The 26,020-nt window shown below is 43.2% G+C and overlaps 11 non-coding genes across 11 annotated transcripts; 5 read left to right on the forward strand and 6 right to left on the reverse strand.

Annotated features, from left to right (window-relative positions):
- Window positions 1-120: 120 nt before the first annotated feature.
- Window positions 121-193, forward strand: trnak-uuu (transfer RNA lysine (anticodon UUU)). Its single transcript has one exon. It is a non-coding gene; the product is annotated as a tRNA-Lys (tRNA).
- A 3,606-nt stretch (window positions 194-3,799) lies between these two features.
- Window positions 3,800-3,872, forward strand: trnak-cuu (transfer RNA lysine (anticodon CUU)). The gene has a single exon. It is a non-coding gene; the product is annotated as a tRNA-Lys (tRNA).
- Window positions 3,873-4,923: 1,051 nt separating this feature from the next.
- On the reverse strand, window positions 4,924-5,039 carry LOC116675726 (U5 spliceosomal RNA). Its single transcript, XR_004328521.1, has one exon. It is a non-coding gene; the product is annotated as a U5 spliceosomal RNA (small nuclear RNA).
- Window positions 5,040-8,189: 3,150 nt separating this feature from the next.
- On the reverse strand, window positions 8,190-8,262 carry trnar-ucg (transfer RNA arginine (anticodon UCG)). Its single transcript has one exon. It is a non-coding gene; the product is annotated as a tRNA-Arg (tRNA).
- Window positions 8,263-10,987: 2,725 nt separating this feature from the next.
- On the forward strand, window positions 10,988-11,060 carry trnak-uuu (transfer RNA lysine (anticodon UUU)). The gene has a single exon. It is a non-coding gene; the product is annotated as a tRNA-Lys (tRNA).
- A 1,827-nt stretch (window positions 11,061-12,887) lies between these two features.
- Window positions 12,888-12,959, reverse strand: trnaq-cug (transfer RNA glutamine (anticodon CUG)). Its single transcript has one exon. It is a non-coding gene; the product is annotated as a tRNA-Gln (tRNA).
- A 5,812-nt stretch (window positions 12,960-18,771) lies between these two features.
- On the forward strand, window positions 18,772-18,843 carry trnae-cuc (transfer RNA glutamic acid (anticodon CUC)). Its single transcript has one exon. It is a non-coding gene; the product is annotated as a tRNA-Glu (tRNA).
- A 2,578-nt stretch (window positions 18,844-21,421) lies between these two features.
- Window positions 21,422-21,504, reverse strand: trnal-cag (transfer RNA leucine (anticodon CAG)). The gene has a single exon. It is a non-coding gene; the product is annotated as a tRNA-Leu (tRNA).
- A 1,065-nt stretch (window positions 21,505-22,569) lies between these two features.
- Window positions 22,570-22,642, reverse strand: trnar-ccu (transfer RNA arginine (anticodon CCU)). Its single transcript has one exon. It is a non-coding gene; the product is annotated as a tRNA-Arg (tRNA).
- Window positions 22,643-24,153: 1,511 nt separating this feature from the next.
- trnak-uuu (transfer RNA lysine (anticodon UUU)) lies at window positions 24,154-24,226 on the reverse strand. Its single transcript has one exon. It is a non-coding gene; the product is annotated as a tRNA-Lys (tRNA).
- A 1,162-nt stretch (window positions 24,227-25,388) lies between these two features.
- Window positions 25,389-25,461, forward strand: trnar-ucg (transfer RNA arginine (anticodon UCG)). The gene has a single exon. It is a non-coding gene; the product is annotated as a tRNA-Arg (tRNA).
- Window positions 25,462-26,020: the final 559 nt, after the last annotated feature.

Genomic DNA, 26,020 nt, shown 5'->3' on the forward strand with positions numbered 1-26,020 from the left:
GGTCTACCCTCCTGCTGTCCAGAAGACCGTGATCATGGCAACAGCTTAATGGTCTTCACTTAATTGCACTTCAATCTGTAGTTCAGGAGATTTTTTTTTCCATAGACACTCAGTTTAGAAGCCTGGGTAGCTCAGTCGGTAGAGCATCAGACTTTTAATCTGAGGGTCCAGGGTTCAAGTCCCTGTTCAGGCGTAGAGTTGCACATTCTGCTTGCTGCCATGATGAGTTGTACACTTTGGCATGCCTGAACACTTTCGGACATTGTTGTGTCATTTAACCCTTGTATTGGCCTTTGTGTCACAGGGACATGTTTAGCTTCTGGGACCTTTTGTACCAGCCTGCTGTTCCGCTTCGGGCTCCCCAGACTCCGCTTTCATTCCATGTCAAATGCCATCGTGGCCTCATCCTTCGGGTCTCGGAGACCCCCTGTCTTATTTATCATGCCATTATACGTAAGTTCCACCAATGCCGTGGCGCCCTCATCCTTCGATGTCATCTTTCTCCTACCCTTGATGCCTAAGCCTCGCCATGCGGGTACCTGGGACCCAGGGGTGTGTGTGTGTGTGTGTGTGTTTATCCAAAAGGTTCAAGGTTTGTTCGGGGCTTTGTCCACGCGGGCCAAGAGGCTAAGGACAAACACAGTCTGCACAGTAGTAGGCCCGCGTAAAGCTCCCGCAGATGTATCTCTTGCAGCCACCGCACACAATGTGTGATTTGCAGTCCTTTCCCTCTGGACAGAGCTGACACTGCTTCCTTTTGCTTTGCACCCTCGGTGTGTCCGGTTCAGAATCCCCGTCCTCCTCTAGGCCCCTTGTGACTGTGCCGCCGCCGCTGCCGCCACTACAGCCGCCACCACCACAGGACCTCCTCGGTTTGATGACGGCTTTGACAAGTGCGGTGGACGCCTCCGTGCGAGGCAGACGCCGCCGTCTCTCGATGAGCGGATTCACAAACGCCCTTCCCAACTGCTCGAGGAACACCCTCCTCTTGTTGAGCTTGCCGCGCATCCACTCGGGCCTGAGCTCTCGCCACAGCACAAAGGCGTTGTAGGCGGACACGTCGAGGATGTTGTGGAACACGGCGAGGGTCCAGCGCACCATCTTCCTGCGACAGCTGTATGTGTCCACGAGCTTGTCCAGGTTGTCCACGCCTCCCTTGGTGTGGTTGTAGTGGAGGATGATGTCAGGTTTGGCTTGCCTGCCGGCGCCAACGCGCGCATCCCCCGTGTGCAGCGTGCTCAGCAGCACCACGTTCCTGTGCCTCTTGGGCACGTAGGACACCAGAGTGGGGACGGGCGTGAAGGCAAACTTGGACGAGAAGACCGCACGGCCCTTTGTGGCGAGCAACGCCCCCGGCAGCTCAGGCTTGTTTTTGCCCATCGTGCCCACCGCGGTGAGGCGCCGCTCAACGAGCAGCCGCTGGACCAGCAGCCGCTGGACCAGCACGTAGGAGGTGAAAAAGTTGTCGCACGTCACGTTACGCAGGCCCCTCAGGCCCTAGGTCACGTCCAGCACCACGCGGGCGACCAGATTCCTCTCGGGTGTGTGAAAGTGGCGTGTCCAAACAAGAAGATGGAACATGATGGAAAGAGATGGAAGAAAAAATGTAACACACACACACACACACACACACACACACACTAAGACAATTGTACGGCAATGGTACAAAAAAAACCCGAAAACAACAACAAAGCAACAAATACAACACCTCTAAAGGGCACCAGCTGCTCGTCCACCGTCACACACCTCTCGTACGGCCGCCAGTTTGTCCAAGGCTTGGCGGACAGCTCTTGACTCACGGTCATCGAATCGCAATAGTCTAGAGTACGCGTGGAACTGCTTGATTGGCATCGTGGCACGGAAAATGGCCCTGCCGCTCTCGTGCCACAGGCTCTCCAAGGCCTCGTTGCGGGACCGCAACCAATCCATCTCTTTCCACTTTCTCCTTTGACCCTCGAGATTTGTGGCAGCCACAAACAGCAGCGTCTGTTGTGTCCTCTTCTTGGTCGGGTTTGTCTTTTTCGGTAGCATGGCAATGAGGTCTAGGGACACTGGGATGACACGTTTTCGAGGACCATTTGACTTTGCCATCTTTTGACACAAATGTTTCCTCATCCTCCTCTTGCCCCTCGTCTTCACTACCATCTTCTTCTTCTTCTTCTTCTTCGTCGTCTTCTCCTACTTATACTTTTTTGTCTTTGTCTTCTTCTTCCTCTACTTCTTCTTCTTCATTCACTTGTTCTCCTTCTTTGTCTTGAACTTCAACGTCCATTTGGCCTTGGTCATCATCTTTGTTGTCGTCGTCGTAGCAGCAGTAGTCTTTTTTGCCGCTGTGGTCGTGTATGTGTTGGTCCTCTTGTGACGCACACCCACCGCCATCACAGTCACGGTGGTGGTTGTCGTCGTCGTGTTTGTTGCAGGCCTCTTGTGGGTTTTCTCCTTTTTGTACCTTGACTTCAGCGGAGACATTGCTAGCGGCAACGCCGCTCACGAGAATCCGATGCAGCTTCAACTCCAGAGTCAAACGACGGGCCATGCTGCAGCTGCTCCCCGGCTGTGCCGAGCCACGTGCAACAAGTGCACAGGTCCAAAACAAGATGACGTGAAAAAATATGACGACAACAAGAAGACAAATGTGTCTAAAGTGTATATTGTGTGTGTGTGTGTGTAATAAAAATAATGAGTAGACTGATGTCAAGCCTTTAGTTTTATTTTTTAACCTCCCTTTCCACTCGCCTTTGCCTTTCCTGTTTTTACTACAACTACAAGCCACTGGCCAGAATCCCGGGGACTCAAAAGCAGGACGATGGGAGGGTAGCAGAACTAATACGTCCGATTGAGTGTACCACCAATGCCAAGGGTCCCTGTGACCTGAAGGACAATTCCACGAGTCCCTGGGACCCGAAGGACAAAGTCGCGGGTCCTAGGGACCCGAAGGACAACAACACGTGTCCCCGTGACCCAAAAGGACAACGCCACGGGTCCATGTGACCCGAAAGAACAATGCCACGGGTCCCTAGGACCCAAAGGACAACGTCAAGGGTCCCCGGGACCCGAAGGACAGTGCCACGGGTCCCAAGGACCCATAAGGTCAATGCCACGGGTCCCTGGAACCCGAAAGACAACGTCAAGGGTCCTCGGGACCCGAAGGACAATGCCACGGGTCCCAGGGACCCGAAGGACAATGCCACGGGTCCCAAGAACCCATAAGGCCAATGCCACGGGTCCCTGGAACCCAAAGGACAACGTCAAGGGTGCCCGTGACCCGAAGGACAATGCCACGGGTCCCAAGGACCCATAAGGCCAATGCCAAGGGTCCCTGGAACCCGAAGGACAACGTCATGGGTCCCCTGGACCCGAAGGACAATGCCACGGGTCCTTGGGACCCGCAAGGCCAATGCCACGGGTCCTATGGACCCGAAGGACAACGTCAAGGGTCCCCGGGACCCAAAGGACAACGTCAAGGGTCCTATGGACCCGAAGGACAATGTAAAGGGTCCTATGGACCCGAGGGACAATGGCAAGGGTCCTATGGACCCGAAGGACAACGTAAAGGGTCCCCGGGACCCGAAGGACAATGCCACAGGTCCTTGGGACCCGCAAGGCCAATGCCACGGGTCCTATGGACCCGAAGGACAATGTCAAGGGTCCCCGGGACCCAAAGGACCCTTGACGTGGTCCTTTGGGTCCCTGGAACCCAAAGTACAACGCCACGGGTCCCGGGGACTCGAAGGACAACACTATGGGTAAAACTGCACGGGTCCCCAGGACCCAAAGGACAACAAAAGGGTTAAGAAGTGCCTGGCTAGCTCAGTCGGTAGAGCATGAGACTCTTAATCTCAGGGTCGTGGGTTCGAGCCCCACGTTGGGCTGTGGTGTTTTAGAGAGTAGGAATGCCTGAGTTCTGCACTGTATAATATGGCTGTATTGGGTCTGTCAATCGCAAGAATAGCAGTTCCATCCCAGTGTAAAAATCCCTGTAATTTACCAGACTAAAATGTGCCTGCATTCTACAATCATGGCCTGTGCTGAACTCCTGTTCCTCAGATCAAACTAAAGTCTGGTGACAATGCATGTTCAAATTCTAAAACTTCAACCTATTGTTCTAGAACTGCAGCTTAACATTCTAGAACTACAATGTACCATTTTAGAACTGTAATTAACAGTTTAGGACCGCAACTCTTGAAATTCTACAACTTCAACCTATTGTTCCAGAACTGCAACTTAACATTCCAGAACTGAAGGTTAACATTCATATTCGTAAAAAGGAAATGCAGCTTGAGTCAGTTTCCCGATATCATTTGCCAACAGGAAACATTTGATACAGAATATTATTACCAAAACACAGACTTGATTTTGCCAGTAAAAAGTAATAGTAATATTGTGATGAATTTGCCAAATAGGTGACACTTTCTCATCCATCACACTCAATAAATAAACCAGATTATTCAATCCATAACTCCACCTCTATGCAAAGTAGTCTCATCCAGGAACTATCGCACCACCCTAAGGGAGAATCATAAACCTAGACCAACGAACAAGTCCTGTCCTGCTCGTTTGTTCCTCACATTTTTACCCAGTTTTTTCTATTGCTCCTTCGAGCCAGATTTGAACCAGCAACCGAAGGACTACAACTTATGCCTCTACAGTCCTACACTCTACCAACTGAGCTATCGAACGGAGTCAATACAGGGTCCCCCTGGAGGGAGAAAAAAACATTCACATAAACTCGTAGATCAATTGACAAGTATCCCACCCATAAAAGAGATTCTAGCCATTTTTCAGTCAGGGGGAGTCCTGTCGTCTCAGTAGCTGTCCACGGCCCATGAAAATTGGCAAGGGTCTTGCTTCTATTATTTAGCTGCTGTTAAGAATCTGAGTCTAGTTAAGGACAGCATATTTGTTTTTCACAAGTACAAAAGGCTCGGCCAAAAAGCAAATCCCACCAAAAAATAGTTTCAACTCATCGGCGTTCCCCTCCAAGGAAGTCTTTAGTAAAAGGGGAAAGACTTGTGCGTTATAAAGAGAAACCAGAGTGAGTACAGCCATCTGTTCGAGAGCAGCAGAAAACCCTAGTGGTCCCAGTCCAAACCATCGCGGTAAGCCTCACTGTGTGTCCAAACTAAAATGATAAGAGGCAACTTGGTAGACTCCTTACTGATGTTTATATCTGTACTCACAATGCCCTTCTTTTAAAACACCAACCAATCTCAAGTGTCAAATGTGAATAATCACTAGGGATGAGCGAGTACAGCATTATCTGTATCTGTATCTGTATCTGTTTACCACATGAATTATCTGTATCCGGATCTGTACTCGGACTGGGCGGGGCCTAAACCGGAAGTGGTCAGATTTAACCCGGAAGTGGGTCAGGTTCTCTTGAAATGTGCGGGTCTTTAACCAGTATGTTATTTAAGCATGCAATTGATATGAAAAAAAAATTGATCAAAAATTGTTATATTTATTGCTGATTTGAAAACTATTTACATGACAAAATCAAGCTTCAGATCAAAGGTGTTGTCATGGTAACAAACAAACTATATACAGAACATTTTGCAACAATGAATACAACACATGCGGTTGCAATTATGAAGTAAAATGTAATGAACAAGGGTCCCCTGGAACCCGAAGGACAACGTCATGGACCCATGACGTTGTCCTTCGGGTTCCCATTGTGACCCATTGGCCTTGCGGGTCCCAAGGACCCGTGGCATTGTCCTTCGGGTCCAGGGGACCCATGACGTTGTCCTTCGGGTTCCAGGGACCCTTGGATGAATGAACAATGCTCCCTTATTTGTGCCATAACAAATATCTAATATTTCATCAAATCTGGTTGGGCGAGTAACCTTTTGGGCTAATCTTGACAAATAAAGCAAGTAACCACACAATAAAAACTACTGCGATGGCTGGGAATAAAACCCAGGTCAACTGCTTGGAAGGTAGCTATGCTCTCCACCATACCACCATCGCTTGACAACGCAGCGTTCACTGAAAATCTTGTAACACATCTGGGCATTGAGACTCAAAATGTGCTCTATCACTGAGCTACAGCCCCTGAAGATTTTCAGATGTTTTTGACTTTTTTGTGAGATCACTGAATAAGAGAAGAAACCTGGGTGGAATATGTAATGTTAATGTTGTATATTGCTTCAAAACCTGGTGGTCAAATCAAACCATGGCAAAATGCTTGCACTGGTATTGTATAATTCAAAGTTAAAAAGTAACATCACTCAAAGAAAGCTACTGCAATGGCTGGGAATCCAACACCGGTCATTTGCTTGGAAGGTAGCTATGCTCACCACTATACCACCATCACTGGACAGTTCAATGTTGACTGCAAATCTTGCAACACATCTGGTCATTGAGACTGATTTTTGCATTAATTACCATAAACACAAGGAGATCACTACAACCTAAAACACTGTGCTATACAAAAATGCTCAAATCCTTCTCAATTGTTGAGTAAAGCAGGACATGGGTAAAGTGCAGAATTGGTAGAGACTTGTTAAGTTAAACACCTGTTTTATTGTCTTTTAATTCCTGCTGCATTATTTAATTTCCAGGATAAGAGCTCTTCTACAGTCAGGAAAACAACACCTGTTGGAGATGCCGCGGTTTGAACCCAGGGCCTCATACATGCGAAGCATGCGCTCTACCACAGAGCTACATCCCCTGAATGCCCTCTGATCTGTTGTGAATTTTGTGTGCCTTCAATATCACACATGTGGATATTATGAAGGAAACTGCCAAGCAAACACTAGCAACACTTTTAAAGGTTCCATGGTGTAATGTATAGCACTCTGGGCTCTGAATCCAGCGATCTAACTTCAATTCTTAGTTAAACCTCTTTTTAAGCCACAGCACAGGTGAAAAAGACAATTGAAAGCTGTGGGGAAAGGGGGGTTCCAAAGCTAATAGACCATTCAACAAGCAGTTCTGATGAACTATACTGGCCCATTCAGGATGAGCACTGTATACTCTGACTGCAGCAACACAAGTTCAAATTTCAGTGATACCTAATTTTTATGGTGATTGTGAGACTGAATGCAAAGTGTGTATCCCCCAAGTAACTCAAAGCCTATCACTTCCAGTCAATACTGTCAAATTTGGAACTCCTTCAAGTTACATTAACAACCAGGTGACTCCTCAACATGCCCCCACCAACATACTGTTTACAGTCTAAATGGCCAAGGACATTAAACCTGTAAGCTCACTTTAAACTAAATGTGGAAAGTTGAAAGGTTGATTTTTTTCACCTATACTGTGGCTTAAAACACATTCCACCGAGATTTGCACTCAGATCGCTGGATTCAGAGTCCAAAGTGCTAACCATTACACCATGGAACCTTTAGAAGTGTTGCAAGTGTTTGCTAGATAGTTTCTTTCATAATATCCACATAATATTGATATGATATGATATTGAAGGCACACAACAATCACAACGAAGATGAAAAAGCAACAATTATTGGCCAACGTAAGTCATTTAGTTAGCTAAGCATTCAGAGGATGTGGGAAAAGGCAAGTCAAGAACAGGTTTTCAAAAAGTAGAATGGGAGCCAGAGCGTTCCTCTCCTGTGGAACCAGGTTCCAGTTTGGGTTCAGGAGGCAGACACCATCTCCACATGTAAGAGTAGGCTTAAGACTTTCCTCTTTGATAAATCCTATAGGTAGGGCTGGCTTGGGTGAGTCCTGAACCATCCCTTAGTTGTGCTGCTATAGGCCTAGACTGCCGGGTGACTTCCCATGATGCACTAGGTACCTCTCTCCTCCTCCTTCTCTCCATCTGTATGCAACCTCATATGCCTTTGAGATACAAGAACTTCTTCACTTGCGTAAATGGCCTATTTGTGCAAACAAAAGGTGGAAACAGATGATCTTAAGTGTAGGGTTTGGTGATTTTATTACCCCTAAAGTGTCTGCAGGTGCTTAGCATTATTAGCACCACACTCAAACCATCTGAGCTAACCAGCCTGCTTTTTAAGTGTTTGAAAAAGAAAGATTTCCGGAAACAAACCAGGCGAAATCATGCAAAATTGGGCCAGTTCTGGATGGGTTACCTGGTTGTGAATGGTTTGTAGGGACTGCATATGTTTTCGGCCTTGCAAAAAAGACACGGAAAGCATAGCTATAAAGTCCAAACCAAGATGCTACATGCTCCCATTCTGTTTCTGGAGGTAGACAGGAGTTTCTAACCACGAAGGGACTTGAACCCTCAATCTTCTGATCCGAAGTCAGACGCCTTGTCCATTAGGCCACATGGTTGCAAGAAAAGGTAATATTTCCAAATCTGAACTGCCATGGTTTATCTGAAATTCAGGAGCGAGGTAACATTTTTAAAAAAGGCAGACTAATTAGGTGGCCAGTTAGCTTTTGTTGAAGGAAATAGATTGAATGCTAGGCACATCAGTTACCTGTGACTCATATTGCACTTACTGATCAGACAACCTTACAACTGTATGTTTTTGGCCTTGCTACAAAAGACATGGAAAGCAGAGCTATAGAGATTGAGACTTGTTTTTGCGTTAATGGCCGATTTGTGCAAACAAAAGGTGGATACAGATTATTTTGGGCGTAGGGTTTGGCGATTTTAGTACCCCTAAAGTGTCTGCCGGTGCTTAGCATTTTTAGCACCACACTCAAACAATCTGAGCTAACCGGCCTGCTTTTTAACTGTTTAAAAAGAACAGATGTCCAGAAACAATTAAGGCCGAATTGAGCAAAATTGGCAGAGTTCTGGATGAGCTGGATGAGTTGTACACTTTGGCAATTCTGAACACTTTCAGACACTGTTGTCTCATGTAAGTAACATGTACAAGTCTTTAAAAAGAAATGTGGCTGTTTTTTATGCAGGTTTGCATCATAACAATGCGGGTGCTATCTCTAAATGAACAATGGCCAACCTACATCCATCTTGTTAGCACCCAAATCTCTGTGCTGATCTCCCTACTTGGATGGCAAGTCATCTGGTGGATTTTTCCCGTCAAGAGGAAGCGGATCAAGAGGGAGAGTTGTTTTATTGTACTCACCAGCAATAAAGTTTATTTGTCCACAAATTGCAATAGGTTATCAACGTTTTCAGCGAAAAAGAATACCACAGCTCAAGTCCCTGGTAAGGCAACAGCTTGATTGTGTGATATGTATGAAGTGCTCGCTATTGTTATCTGTCATGCAGGTTTGCAGGATGTTCACAGTCTACTAGTGGCCATGATGAGTTGGGACTTTGAGCTTTTTAACCGTTTTGGTCAATTTAGCCAATTTTCAACCAGTTTGTGCAATAACATTTGGTGTTCTCAGGAATTGTGCAAATTATGGTCTACCCTCCTGCTGTCCAGAAGACCGTGATCATGGCAACAGCTTAATGGTCTTCATTTACTTAAACTTCAATCTGTAGTTCAGGAGATTATTTTTTCCACAGACAATAGTTTTAGAAGCCAGGGTAGCTCAGTCGGTAGAGCATCAGACTTTTAATCTGAGGGTCCAGGGTTCAAGTCCCTGTTCAGGTGTAGAGTTGATGTTCTTGAACACTTCAGATACTGACATATCGTTTGTGTTCCATCCATAAGTCTTTAAAAAGAATTGTGGCTGTTTTTCAAGCAGGTTTGCATCATAACAATGTTGCTGGTAAGTCTAAATGTACAATAGGCAACCTACGTCCATCTTGCTAGCACCCAAATCTCTGTACTCATCTCCCTGCTTGGATAGAAGGTCATCTGGTGCATTTTTCTTGTCACGCGGGCTAAGTGTTGTGGTCTGGTGCATTCCCCAACCTGTGTCGTGTCTTCCCTTTCTTCTGTGTGTCTTGTCTTTCTTGCCGTGAGGGCGTTCCAGGCGATCTAGAGGCGTGGCTTTCCATCTACGTTCCGTCATCCACTCAGCTGTTCCTCATCACTCATCACCCACTGCAATACATAAACCCGGGCTGACCGCCTCTTCAACGCCAGATCATTACATGCACTATTGTGGTAACTGGGCTCCTAGTCATTTGCGCCTGTGTTGTTGTTTGTTGTTGTATTCTAGTACTAACTCTGCCTCTCCTTAGATCCATCCGTTGTCCCTCGGAGCTGCCTTCCTCCCTCACTTCGACCAGCCACCTGTCTACACCAGTGTTTGAACCCCTCCGCACTCATTAAACGTGCCTTTTGTATCTCTATGGTTCTGGGTCTTACTAACCGTAACACTAAGAGTATAGAAGCGGAACAAGAGGGAGAGTTGTTTTTTTGCACCCACCAGCAATAAAGTTTACTTGTCTGAAGCTGTGTTGTTTGAATTAGGTTATCAATGTTTTGAGTGAAAAAGAATACCACAGCTAAAGTCCTTGGTAGGGCGACAGCTTTATTGTGGAACACTTCAGATACTGCCATATTGTTTGTGGTCCCTCCATAAGTCTTTAAAAAGAATTGTGGCTGTTTTTCAAGCAGGTTTGCATCATAACAATGTTGCTGGTAAGTCTAAATGTACAATAGGCAACCTACATCCATCTTGCTAGCACCCAAATCTCTGTACTCATCTCCCTGCTTGGATGGCAAGTCATCTGGTGGATTTTTCCTGTCACAAGGGCTTTTGATCAAACTACGTATAGTGCTTCCGAATGAGGACACTAAGAGTATAGAAGCGGAACCAGAGGGAGAGTTGTTTATTGTACCCACTAGCAGTAAAGCTTATTTGTCTATAGCCATAAAATTGCATTAGGCTGTCAACGTTTTGAGCGAAAAAGAAAACCACAGCTCAAGTTTGCAGGATGTTCACAATCTGCAAGTGGCCATGATGAGTTGGGACTTTGAGCTTTTTAACCGTTTTGGTCAATTTAGCCAATTTTCAACCAGTTTGTGCAATAACATTTGGTGTTCTCAGGCAATGTGCAAATTATGGTCTACCCTCCTTCTGTCCAGAAGACCGTGATCATTGCAACAGCTTTTTGGTCTTCATTTACTTGCACTTTAATTTGTAGTTCAGGAGATTGTTTTTCCCACAGTTCTCTGTTTTAGAAGCCTGGGTAGCTCAGTCGGTAGAGCATCAGACTTTTAATCTGAGGGTCCAGGGTTCAAGTCCCTGTTCAGGTGTAGAGTTGCAAACTCTGCTAGATGAGTTGTCCATTTGACATACCTGTATGGACATGAAAAGTAGCAAATCACGTTCTGGCAGTTTTCTGTCCATTTTAAAAAATTGACATCCACTACCCTGTCAGGACCCTGTAGTAATGCTGTCTTTCCAGTGATGTGATTGGTAAGTGGTTGGGCTGTATACAGGTTTTAATCATATCCATCGGTTGCATGGACGGGACATCAATACCCTGGTTCCACCGCCTGACCGCTGTCTTGTCTTTGTCGTTCAACAACTATTTGGGCTCACACCTAAACGCACCCGAAGCATCTCAGCCGAAAATCACACTGCACCTCAAAAGTGCTCTCAAGCACTCCCAGCTGTGCTTTTGCAGAAGAGTGCCTTGTTTTCTTTTAGCTTAGAAAAGGCTTTAGCTTGACAAGGTAAACAAATTGATCCATAGTGCTACTCATTAGTGTGTCCACTTCAGTTATGTATTGAAGCACATCCTTAGAGCTAATGGCCCTCATTTATTAACCTAACGTACGACTGGCTTCACGTGAGATTCATGAAACGTTGTATCACACCAATCAGAGCGTAAGAATGATCGTACATTGATAAATGCAGCAGCTGGAAACAATCATAATTAAAATTATCACACCCCATTATATTCTCGGTTTTGAGGCATCGCCGCTACTATTTACGACATGGACAGACATAATCCGGCTAAGAAGAGGCATTTTTCAGAGGTGGAGATTGCAAACCCTGACATCTCAGGTGCTCTAGTGCAGCCAGCTACCACCAGGCCAGCAGCGGCTAGGAGGAGATATGCCACCTAAGAAAAATGCAATCCTACCCGATGAGGTTGAGGAGATAAAGAAATCTCTGGACTTCTTGTCGGCGGAGATTTCTTCTGTTGCAGTGCAGTGCAACAGAAGAAAAATCATGGATCTGATGAGTAAAATACAAACGCTAAACGGGCAATACGTGGAGAAGATTGCTTTTCTGAAACTTGAGTTGCTGACCTCGAGCAATGCAATGTGATTATCAGCGGCCTGAGAACCAAACAACGGAACCATGCCAGAGTGGCCGCAGACGCTGGATACACCACTGCTAGGCTGAGGGAAGCTCTCGAGGAGGAGAAGGAGACGCTGGAACAACAGGTGATTTGCTTTTTGGACAGCAAAGGCATTTATGTTGATAGCAGGGACATTGAGGATTGTCATACTCTGCCGAGCAAAAACAAACGGCCACTCCATTGGTAATAATCCGGTTCACCAACTGAAAGAAAAAGTCAGCACTCCTCAGACAAGGAAGGAAATTAAAAGGCATCCAAGTTTACATCAACAAACACCTCACCAAGAAAAATGCTGATATTGCCAAGAAAGCACTCATACTCAGAAAACAAAACAAGATCCAGGCAACATGGGCAAGAAATTGTAAAATATACATCAAACTTCATGGCTCTACGCCTGAGGCAGCAAAAGTGATTCTCATCAGGGACATCACCGAGCTGGATAAGTTTGAAGAAGGAATGAATCAAGAGCAACATAGGCCTACATAAGGTAACTGCATACAAACTGAATTGGACGTATCAAACACAATGATCATGGCAAACTTGGACAGAAACTTATCTGTTACATATGATCAACTGAACTTGGAAACTTTCAAATACACAGAACTTAAACCACAAGACATTGAAAACAACATTGACCAAGATAATAATTTCTACAGTGGTTCTCACTGCCAGTGTGCATATTACACAGTTAAACCTGTAAGCTTACTGTAAACTAGATGTGGAAAGTTGAAAGGTTGATCTTTTTTACCTGTGCTGTGGCTTAAAAACCAGGTTCCACTGAGATTTGAACTCAGATCGCTGGATTCAGAGTCCAGAGTGCTAACCATTACACCATGGAACCTTTAAAAGTGTTGCAAGGGTTTGTTAACTAAAATGGACTAGTCCATACACACAACATATATACATACTCTAAACAGAACAATACAGAGGCCGTCAGAGATGGCAAAAGTACTCACTGCCCGTGCTCAAGTAGAAGAAGAGATAATTGTGTTAACAAATACTCTGGTAAAAGTAGAAGTACTGATTTAACTTCTTTACTCAAGTAAAAGTACCAAAGTACAGGCTTAGCAATTTAATTAAAATATAAAAGTAAAAGTAGCCTTATGAATGACAAAGCTACCTGGGCCAGACAGATGTTACTAGAGAGCACACTGAGAAACTACAGTGGACATGGAGAAAAGACTCTTTATTCTTTATTCTTTATATGCCATTGTCTACATTTTAAATGGCTGTCTGCCAATAGGCCTAAAACATATATAAACATATAGCCTATTTATATTGACAGAGACTGGGACTCCAGGTTAATAAGATTCTGACCGAGTAGCAAGATATGAATTCAAGTGTGATTTTGTGAGAAGTCTGTGTATGTTCCAATTTAATTAGATTAAATTTTGTAATGGTAACTCCAGGGAAATTATTTGAAATTTAGTGAGGACTAGATTAGAACTGGATTTAAAGCTAATTCTGGTTTCCAACTTCGGCCCAGGTAAAACACAGACGGAGACAACTCTCTGTTACTGCTTTATTACAATCAATCATCAGTATAAACATGGGGGGGCAGCTCTGCTATGAATGTGTGTGTGGTAATAAAAGAAATAAACAACATTGTAAAGGCTACCATACACAATGTCTAGGAATCTTACAGTGAGGAAAATAAGTATTTGAACACCCTGCTATTTTGCAAGTGCAGCTTAGGCATTATATGGTGTGTTGAGGTGCTACATGAACATTTCTGCAAACAGTCATAGCACGGCTTATCATGTTGTTGTGGCCGAGTGGTTAAGGCGATGGACTAGAAATCCTGCCGACAACGAGCAGTGTTTTTTAAGAGTGGTACCAAACCAATGACACATCAGAGTATACCAAACCCCAGATGTGCTTTCATAAACAATATTGTCTTATCTCATTGGTACTGGAAGCAACCAGTCTCCACCAATGTATTTCTTATCAATCTGTGTTACAAGATTTGCAGTGAACGTTGTATTGTCCAGCAGAAAGGCAACAGGTTTGTTACTTTTTGACTATAATTTATACCATAGCATTGCAAGCATTTTGCCAATGTTTGATTTCCAGCCACCGCAGTCACATTTACAGGTTTTAAAGCCATACACAACATATTTCAATTTCCTTGCAAGAGTCATCCTGAAAGCATTAATAAAGATAAATCTAAGTCTGTCTCAGAAAAAAGTCAAAAGAATTTCAAAATCTTCAGGGGATGTAGCTCAGTGTTAGAGCACATGCTTTCCATGTATGAGGACCTGGCATCTCCAGCAGGTATTATGGTAGAGTCTTTAAAAGAGCTGCAGAAGATATTACCTCCTGTGGTAATCTGGCTGGTAGACAGCACAACAAGCACTTTGAACGTACATATTTCACAGTTTCCATTTACAGTATTTATTACCTGTAGTGTAGTATATTTACTGTATTACACTGCAGTTTTTATGGGTGTTATAGCAGGAATAAGTTTACTCTTCAGCAGGTGGAGAGACGTTTCACTTCAGACACTTGCAACATCAGAGGCTTTGTTAAACGTCAACAGACAGTAAATATACTGCTGTGCACAGGAAATAGCAGAGGATGGTTTTGATCCATCGACCTCTGGGTTATGGGCCCAGCACGCTTCCGCTCCGCCACTCTGCTCTGCTGATAACAAACAGGGGCTGGAGAATATGTGATTGACATTTTGTGGGGAGATTTGGGAACCTGTGGCAACCAAGGTTCCAACAGCTTACGGGTTGTAAAGTTAAACATTTGGTAGACCTTGCAACTATCTTTTATTTGAGCTCCCTGATTACTCACACATTGATTATTCACATGTAACACTTGTGATTGGCTGGTGTTTTTTAAAAAAAAGGGCATTGTGAGCACAGATATAAACATCAGTAAGGAGTCTACCAAGTTGCCTCTTATCATTTTAGTTTGGACACCCAGTGAGGCTTACAATGTAAAGAGAGGAGCCTGGTTGGGCTAGAACTCTCCTCTGCTGGATCGGGCTGTACTGCACCGCCTAATATACACCCTTGACATATGGATAGTCCTAATATTAATATACAGGCTTATATTGCAATCTCGTCACCCTACATGTAGGTGTACCTATATTTAAATGAACACACTGTAGCAAAGTTTATGTAGTGTTTTTTAATTTTAGCTGTGTTTTTTTCTGTGAGGGACAACTCTGTCAGGCTTATTTATGTAGCATGGAAGCTAGCGTTAGCTAACTAGCAGCCAGCCTGCTTCCAAACAAATACTTTTTAATTATCTCAACACTTTTTAACAGTCAAACTGAAACACTGGCGGTGAGCTCCCGGTCCTGCAGCTGCAGACGGACATGGATAGCTTCAGACCCGCTCACCACTAGTGTTGGTGGATTAGCAAGCTAGCGTTAGCAAACTAACCCCGCTTATAAATAAATACATTTTAATTATCCTAACACTTTAAACAGTCAAACTGAAACACTGGCGGTGAGCTCCAGGTCTTGCAGCCACGAACGGACATCAATGGGTATAATGCGTGCCTTTTAAATTACATTTTTTTTAAGCGGGCTGGTTGGTTAGTTTGCTAATGCTAGCTTGCTATTCCCCCAACACTGGAGGTGGGCTCATGGGGGGTTGTGCCGCTGCTATCGGGTCTGGAGCTTTCCATGTCTCGCTGGAGATCAGATCCCGTTGAGGTCGGCAGCGGAGATTCAACTTAGTTTTGCACCAAATGTATCGCAAGAAGTGTTGCAAAAGTTGAGAGCGCAGACTTGCCGCTGTGGAAAAGTGACTGAAGTGAAGAAAAAAAATGAAATAAAGTACAAGTACAGAATTTTTTTCTACAAGCTCTCAAATCATATTCTCTAAGTGCTCACATCACATCTACGCGCTCTCACATTTGCACCATATTTACCTTCATATTCTTTGTTGAACTTTATTGCTTTACAAACACCAAAGCAAGTAAGCGCTGTGACTAACATTACTCTTCTGAAGTGATTTTGGAGAGGGAAATTAGGTAGAAATACTAGCATGACTAGCATGACACCATTGTATTCATATAATAATCAATCCAGGTTAACGTGAATGACAGTGACTGCATGTTGCTTCCTCTAAATTTCAGGTTGTGGTCGACTAGCGAGGCCAGCTCGTCAGTTTGATAAACTGACCAGACCTGCATGCCTCTTGTTTCTTTGGGCTAGTTGTATTAGCTTTAGCCTGGCTGGTAGCAGCTTTCTGCTTGTTTCTTTAAGCTAACTATATTAGCTTTAGCCTGGCTGGTAGCAGCTTTCTGCATGTTTCTTTAAGCTAACTATTTTAGCTTTAGCCTGGCTGGTAGCGCCTTTCTGCTTGTTTCTTTAAGCTAACTATATTAGCTTTAGCCTGGCTGGTAGCGCCTTTCTGCTTGTTTCTTTAAGCTAACTATATTAGCTTTAGCTTGGCTGATAGCAGCTTTCTGCGGTGGGAAATGGTCGGGAGACGTTGTGATTATGTTGCATTAATCAGGGGGTTTAGTTTGTATTTGAGGAGAACATAAAACCCCAACTACTGTAGCGTCACTCACTACCCATCAAATACTATGACATCACTGTGTCAGAGGCAGCTGTTGCCAACGGTAGGCTACTTTCCTACACACGGAGAGCCTCACTTCCCATACCAAACCCCGTCGGACTAACGTCACATCCACACGTTGCCCACATGGCTACCTGTCTTAAAGGGGAACGGTCGGATGGTAATAATCATGTAAAGGAGAAACGGTGAAAGGTTACTTTTCTATCAAGCAGCAAAAAAGTATTAACGTCAACATCATTTTCACCAGCATGTTCCCTTGGATCAGAGAGGCTCCGAAATCAGGGTAGCAGCTGTCGCCATGGTCCCGCTACACGTTCTGTGATGCCATGTTCAACTGCTACACTGCGGTGCCCTGCTACGTCCTGCTACGTCCTGCTGTGCCTTGTAATGCCGCACAGCATCCTGCTATGCCATGAACTACTACAAAGAACTTCTACAAACTACTAATTTTTTCTATTTTTATTGCCACTCTTCATTCTAACCCCAACCGGCCCGTCAGACACCGCCTACCAAGAGCCTGGGTCTGACCGAGGTTTCTGCCTAAAAGGAAGTTTTTCCTCGCCACTGTCGGACTGTTGCTTGCTCTGGAGGAAACTATTAGAACTGTTGGGTCCTTGTAAATTCTGGAGTGTGGTCTATCTGTAAAGTGTCTTGAGATAACTCTTGTTATGAATTGATACTATAAATAAAATTGAATTGAATTGAACATCGTAACGTCCTGCAATGTGACTTTCACGCATGCGCACATCGCGATGTCAATGCTAAAACACAATATTGTTCAGCCCTATCTGACGGTATACTTCAGTAAGCTAGTTTGCCAATTTTATCTTGGGTAATGCCACATGTAAGTATATCTTAGTTTATTTAGATACCCAACATAGGTTATACTACGTACACTGTATAACAATACATTACTTGTTTCTTTATTTCATCTTACATTTTTGCTAGCCTGTTGTGTAGTTATATTGTTTTTACAATTATCTTTGTTTAATATCTGTGACTCATTACTATCTAAGTAACTGGTCATTGTGTTTTCTCCCAGTTTCACCCTTTGTTACTCAAATAAACGTGTTACAAGGATCCCGGTCGCCAGTGCTTGATGGTGGAAGGTGTTTAGCTGCTGGTCAGATTGCACAGCGTTACGTACGTGAAGGACAAGACATATTTCATGGTAAGTATTTCCAGGTAATCTCTGCATCTCTAATCTCTGCACCTCTGTTATTCTAATATTACCATGTAATAAAATTGAAACAGGCAGTTTTGCATTTTCCACCACTGATTCATGTTTTTATTTCAGAAACTACCGGAAGCATTTCCAAGTAATCACTACACCTCTGTTTTTGTATTATTACCATGTAATTAAATCAAAACAGGCAGTTTTGCATTTTGCACCACTGCCTTCTAAATCTCTAGCCATGCGCCATTTCTTGCCTAAAACAATATAACCAACAATATGTTGAATTAAATTTGATAGATGTAACTCTCTGATGGTCTAATGGCTAGGATTTGGCGCCCTCGCGGCCGGGGTTCAATTCCCGGTCAGGGAATGGTCAGGACTTGACAGATACAGATTTAAAAGAGCAAGTTTTTGGTTGATTTGTCAAATTCTCCCTCATTAGTTTAACGTTTTAAAGAGTACCATTTCCTTTAAAGCAGACCCCGACAGAGGATGTGTCCTTTTGTCATCATTGATGGGTCATAAACACTTCATCTGCCTCCATCACAATAACAATTCTTTTCATTTTTTCAAGCAGTAACTAAACCCCTAACCAACATTTTTAACTGAAAACCAATGTATGTGAGTGTCAAGTAATGTTATTGTTGGATTCAGGTCCAAATTTTGACATTTTAGCGCAATGCAAAGGTGCATAACAGATTTTTTTTCTACATACCTGGAGCGATGCAAAGCAGGGGTGGCCAACTAGTCAAGGAACAGCAAGAGACTTGGTATTTAAGAATACAAACTGACTATGTGACAGATGTGTAATCTGTCATGTCCTTCCTTCTGAAGCTCTAGCCAGGCGCCATTCCTCGCCTAAAACAATATGAGTCATTCCAGTAAGTGAAAAGAAAACTGACATCTACAAAGATAAATTTGAAAGATGTAACTCCCTGATGGTCTAGTGGCTAGGATTCGGCGCTCTCACCGTCGCGGCCCGGGTTCGATTCCCGGTCAGGGAATGGTCAGGACTTGAGAGACTCAGGTGTGATGTTTGAAAGAATAAGTTCCTGGACTTGATTTTGATCTGTCAAATTCTTCCTCATTAGTTTAAATGAACTGACAACATCAGTTATATGACTTACAGTTCTCAAAGACGCACACAATCTCAACTGGTTATCCTTTAGACAGCTAGTCTCTTTTTCTTTTCTCTCACTTTTTGTCTCTGTCTGGCCTTATGTATTTGCTTGTATTACATCAAGTGACCTGCATACCAATGACCGTAAAGATTAATATGTACAGTACATGGTTTTCAGAACTGTACCTTCAGATAAAGGTAAGGCCACTTGGGTTATCTTTGGGCTGCTCTATATTCACCTGCAGAATGATAAACCCTAGAGTTGGCTTACTCCAGGTTATTTAAGCAACAAACGCCCCTGGGTGGACTTGAACCACCATCCTTTCGGTTAACAGCCGACTGCGCTGACCTATTGCGAACAAGGTGAGGGCCATGTTGGGCCTCTGAGCATTTATCAGTTTAATTAGTCTATATCATTTATAGACTAATTAATTATTCTCGAGTCAAATTTTTATTGGAAAACACATATTAACATGAACATAGAAGGGCCATGTCGGGCCTCTGAACATCACTTATAGACCAAGGAATTATTCTCAAGTCAATCTTTTTATTGGAAAACACATACTTACATGACCATAGAATATTTTTAGTTTTCTCCTTTTAAGTAATGCATATTAGTATCTCCATACTTCCAGCCAACAATCTCCTATATTACTGACACATTTCATCTCTCCTCCATCTGTACAGGCTTAGCAATATACTTAAAATATAAAAGTAAAAGTAGCCTTATGAATGACAAAGCTCCCTGGACCAGACACATGTTACTAGAGAGCACACTGAGAAACTACAGTGGACATGGAGAAAAGACTCTTTATTCTTTATTCTTTATATGCCATTGCCTACATTTTAAATGGCCGTCTGCTAATAGGCCTAAAACATATATAAACATATAGCCTATTTATATTGACAGAGACCGGGACTCCAGGTTAATAAGATTCTGACCGAGTAGCAAGATATGAATTCAAGTGTGATTTTGTGAGAAGTTTGTGTATGTTCCAATTTAATTAGATTCAATTTTGTAATGGTAACTCCAGGGAAATTATTTGAAATTTAGTGAGGACTAGATTAGAACTGGATTTAAAGCTGATTCTGGTTTCCAACTTCGGCCCAGGTGTGTCTGTTAAAACACAGATGGAGACAACTTCTCTCTGTTGATTTATTACAATCAATCATCAGTATAAACATGGGGGGGGGGCAGCTCTGCTATGAATGTGTGTGTGGTAATAAATGAAATAAACAACATTGTAAAGGCTACCATACACAATGTATAGGAATAATATATGCTAGCAAATAATAACAATAAACCAACTACTAATTACATTATCTTAATGAGCAAGGACGTTCAACAATCACCATTATATCGAATCAACAGCTAGGTGTAACCTAGCCAACAGTAGAAGAACGTAAACAAGCTAACTTTTAAATGTACCAGAACTACAGACCAACACAACAACAGGCTTACATGAACTGACAACATCAGTTCTATGACTTACAGTTCTCAAAGACGCACACGATCTCAACTGGTTATCCTCCAGACAGCTAGTCTCTTTTTCTTTTCTCTCACTTTTGTCTCCGTGTGCCGTGCGCGCCTGCTCGTGGTGTGAGGTGCATGTCCGCGCTATTCTCCGACATGGACTCCAAATCACACCTGATAGACAACCTTTAGCACAAAACTAAAGTAACAAGCCAATTTTGTAAAATGTAGGGAGTAGAAAGTAAAGAGTCGCCAAAAAAATAAAGAGTAAAGTAAAAATATCCGAAAAATCTACTTGAGTACAGTAATGAAGTGTTTGTACTTTGTTATTTTGTTAACAAAGTATTTGTACTTCGTTACTTCCCATCTCTGATGACCGTAAAGATTAATATGTACATGGTTTCCAGAACTGTATCTTCTGATAGACATAAGGCCACTTGGGTTATCTTCAGGCTGCTCTATAGTCTCCTGAAGAAGGATAAATCCCAGAGTTGGTTCACTCCAGGTTATTTAAGCATCAAACGTCCCTGGGTGGACTTGAACCACCATCCTTTCAGTTAACAGCCGACTGCGCTGACCTATTGCGCCACAGAGACTGCATATGTTTGATGTTTTTTTTATTTCTGATTCTGATGTAGCGATGGACAAACGACTCAAAAGCATAATACTTCTTGCCGTGACATAACAAGAAACAGTAAAAAATAGAGGTCGGCAAGATAGAGTTCAAGACCCTTTTTGTCAGGACACCCAAACTTTGTCTCTCAATATGGCAGGAATTCTATGCATCCAGGGCCAAATGTTTTACCATTTCATCCACTACGGGCCCCTAAGGAACTTTACATGTGTTGACAATAAAGATGCTCACAAAACGCTGCACTTGGAATTGCGTTTCTCATGCACATTCATGTCCTCTTAAATATAAAGAACTGCTAAGTTCTTTATTCCCAATATCAACTCTTAGACATTAGTTCCAAATGAAAATACTAGTTGTCAGAAGTGGGATTTGAACCCACACCTCCAGTGGAGACTGCGATCTGAACGCAGCGCCTTGGACCGCTCGGCCATCCTGACTGATCCAACAGCTCTTCAGTAGGACCTGTCTCAAAAATTATTATAGTAAATTAAACATGTCATGATATAGTAAGTTCTCAGTCATGACATCCTGCTATATCATGACATGTCTGACGGGGCGCTACCTATACCATCCAAAGACTGAGACTGCAGCAATATGTTCAATACCCGTATATGTTTAATGTATTCATATTTTCGTTATTTTCACAATGTTTATTCTTCTCATCGGGTAGGATTGCATTTTTCTTAGGCGGCATATTCCCCTGGGCCTGGTGGTATCTGGCTGCACCAGAGCACCTGGGATGTCAAGCTTTAAATCCCCACCTCTGAAAAGTGTCGCTTCTTAGCCGGATTATGTCTGGCCATGTCATAAATAATAGAGGCGAGGCCTCAAAACTGAGAATATATTGGGGCGTGATATTAAAATTACAATCGTTTCTAGCCGCTGCATTTATCAATGTACGATCATTCTTACGCTCTGATTGGTGTGATACGAACGTTTCATGAATCTCACGTGAAGCCTGTCGTACGTTAGGTTAATAAATGAGGGCCATTAGCTCTAAGGATGTGCTTCAATACATAACTGAAGTGGACACACTAAGGAGTAGCACAATGGTGCAATCTGTTTACCTTGTCATGAGCTAAAGCCTTTTCCCAAGCTAAAAGAAAACAAGGCGCTCTTCTGCAAAAGCACAGCTGGGAGTGCTTGAGAGTCCTTTGAGGTGCAGCGTGATTTTAGGCTGAGATGCTTCGGGTGCGTTAAGGTGTGAGCCCAAATAGTTGTTGAACGACAAAGACAAGACAGCGATCAGGTGATAGAACCGGGGTATTGATGTCCCATCCATGCAACCGATAACCAACAAAAAACTACAGGATCCTGACAGGGTAGTGGATGTTTTTAATCTGCCAGAACATGACTTGCCACGGGCTGGCAACAACTTTTCCAGCAATTAGATCATGATTCATCTCACCATGGAAATGAGAGTTAGCAGAGGATGGTTTCAATCCATCAACCTCTGGGTCAGAGGCCTCATGACACTTCCATTGTGCCAATCTGCTGAAATTCACCCCAGATGGGACTTGAACCCACAATCCCTGGCTTAGGAGGCCAGTGCCTTATCCATTAGGCCACTGGGGCTTTACATGTCCAAAGCTCACCAGTTCAGGAGAAATACATATACAGTTCTGGAGGAGTAATGAAACAGTGACCTTGACCTTTGACCTCCAAAATTGAAATTAGTTCAACCGCGACTCCTAGTGGTTATGTATGCCAAATTTAAATTGCTTCCCTCTAGGCGTTCAGGGATATTGCATTCACAAGAATCGGATGGACAGACATGAGGACACAGTCACCTTGACATTGAACCTATGACCTCCAAAATCTCATCAATTGATTTGCGAGTTCATGTGAATGTTTTTGCAAACTTTGAAGGAACACAAACATGGGCGTTGTGGTAAGATGGTGCTGTCTATCGTTGTTTCTGAGATCAACAATACCTTCTAAAGTTGAATAGCTATTGCGTACCCGGTAATATTAGACAAGAGCTCTCGTTGGCACTGTAGGCGGACAATTTAGAAAATTAAGTTACTTTACACTTAAAACTGTTACATCTCCTCTGAATCACCATCTGCAAATTTCCAAGCCTCGTTGGCATGCCGACCACCATCTACAGGAGGTAAATCTCTGGCTAGCTATGCAGGAGTACCTCATATCTTTTACCAGGTTCAGGTGGTTAATAGTTATGGTCAAATGAAGCTTCATTAAGCTTTCTGAACAATGTTCTTCATTTTCTGAACGTATTCACCCAGTAGTGTTTTATTATTGGTTGTGCATCTGTGATTGCCCTAGAGGTCTCTCAGTCCAGCACCTCTCCCCCTCATCTTTGTTAGTTTTACACTGTCCAGCATAAATCGCTGACACCATACCTCACACTCATCCATGCATACACCTTGCATACATGTATACAACCTTTGCACACAGTCTTTTGTCTCCCCTTTTCATGGGGTCATGACAAAGCATATAGGGTCAATTTTAGCCTTTGTGTGAGTACATAGGTTTCCACATACATAGTTTTTATTAAGATTGACGACCAAATTGTTAGTTTTTCTGAAATTTTGCAAACCATTGCAATGCCTTTCATAGCCTCATTGGCGCAGTAGGCAGCGCGTCAGTCTCATAATCTGAAAGTCATGAGTTCAACCCTCACATGGGGTAGGTGCTTTAAAAAACAAAAAAACACTACTGCTGCTGAAAATATAGTGACAGGTGGTTGAATACTGGCACAAGCACATGAATGGAATTTGTCATTCTTTGGTTATTTCTGAGATTGATACAATGAAAGGAATTATTTAAGAGTGGTAGCAAACCAATGAAAAGGGTGATAGAACATATGTGGTATGTCCTTGGACATACTATCCAAGCAGGGAGATGAGTACAGAGATGTGGGTGCTAGCAAGATGGATGTAGGTGGCCCATTGTTCATTTAGACTTACCAACAACATTGTTATGATACAAACCTGCTTGAAAAACAGTCACAATTCTTTTTAAAGACTTGTGCATGGAACACATGATATGATAGTGTCTGAATTGGTCCATGTCCATACAGGCATGTCAAATGGACAACTCATCTAGCAGAATGTGCAACTCTATACCTGAACAGGGACTTGAACCCTGGACCCTCAGATTAAAAGTCTGATACTCTACCGACTGAGCTACCCAGGCTTCTAAAACTACTGGCTGTGGAAAAAATAATCTCCTGAACTACAGATTGAAGTTTAAGTAAATGAAGACCATTAAGCTGTTGCCATGATCACGGTCTTCTGGAAAGCAGGAGGGTAGACCATAATTTGCACAATGCCTGAGAACACCAAATGTTATTGCACAAACTGGTTGAAAATTGGCTAAATTGACCAAAACGGTTAAAAAGCTCAAAGTCCCAACTCATCATGGCCACTAGCAGACTGTGAACATCCTGCAAACCTGCATGACAGATGACGTTAGCAAGCACTTTTTACATATCATACAATCAAGCTGTTGCCTTATCAGGGACTTGAGCTGTGGTATTCTTTTTCGCTGAAAACGTTGATAACCTAATGCAATTTGTGGACAAATAAACTTTATTGCTGGTGAGTACAATAAAACAACTCTCCCTCTTGATCCGCTTCCTCTTGATGGGAAAAATCCACCAGATGACTTGCCATTCAAGCAGGGAGATCAGCACAGAGATTTGGGTGCTAACAAGATGGATGTAGGTTGGCCATTGTTCATTTAGCACCCTCATTGTTATGATGCAAACCTGCATGAAAAACAGCCACATTTCTTTTTGAAGACTTGTGCATGTTACTTACATGATACAACAGTGTCTGAAAGTGTTCAGAATTGCCAAAGTGTACAACTCATCCAGCTCATCCAGAACTCGGACAATTTTGCTCAATTTGGCCTTAATTGTTTCTGGACATCTGTTCTTTTTAAACAGTTAAAAAGCAGGCCGGTTAGCTCAGATTGTTTGAGTGTGGTGCTAAAAATGCTAAGCACCGGCAGACACTTTAGGGGTACTAAAATCGCCAAATCCTACACCCAAGAGCATCTGTATCCACCTTTTTTATGCACAAATTGGCCATTAGCGCAAAACAAGTCTCAATCTCTATAGCTCTGCTTTCCATGTCTTTTGTAGCAAGGCCAAAAACATACAGTTGTAAGGTTGTCTGCTCAGCAAGTGCAAATATGAGTCACAGGTAACTAATGTGCCTAGCATTCAATCTATTTCCTTCAACAAAAGCTAACTGGCCACCTAATTAGTCTGCCTTTTTTTTAAATGTTACCTCGCTCCTGAATTTCAGATAAACCATGGCAATTCTGATTTGGAAATAATATGTTTTCTTGCAACCACGTGGCCTAATGGACAAGGCGTCTGACTTCGGATCAGAAGATTGAGGGTTCAAGTCCCTCCGTGGTTTGAAATTCCTGTCTACCTCCAGAAACAGAATGGGAGCATGTAGCATCTTGGTTTGGACATGGATAGCTATGCTTTCCATGTCTTTTTTGCAAGGCCGAAAACATATGCAGTCCCTACAAACCATACACAACCAGGTAACCCATCCAGAACTCGCCCAATTTTGCTTGATTTCGCCTGGTTTGTTTCCGGAAATTTTTCTTTTTCAAACACTTAAAAAGCAGGCCGGTTAGCTCAGATAGTTTGAGTGTGGTGCTAATAATGCTAAGCACCGGCAGACACTTTAGGGGTAATAAAATCACCAAACCCTACACCCAAGATCATCTGATTCCACCTTTTGTTTGCACAAATAGGCCATTTACGCAAGTGAAGAAGTTCTTGTATCTCAAAGGCATATGAGGTTGCATACAGATGGAGAGAAGGAGGAGGAGAGAGGTACCTAGTGCATCATGGGAAGTCACCCGGCAGTCTAGGCCTATAGCAGCACAACTAAGGGATGGTTCAGGACTCACCCAAGCCAGCCCTACCTATAGGATTTATCAAAGAGGAAAGTCTTAAGCCTA

The sequence above is a fragment of the Etheostoma spectabile genome, unplaced genomic scaffold (genome assembly GCF_008692095.1).
Source record: "Etheostoma spectabile isolate EspeVRDwgs_2016 unplaced genomic scaffold, UIUC_Espe_1.0 scaffold00002194, whole genome shotgun sequence".
Classification (NCBI taxonomy): domain Eukaryota; kingdom Metazoa; phylum Chordata; class Actinopteri; order Perciformes; family Percidae; genus Etheostoma; species Etheostoma spectabile.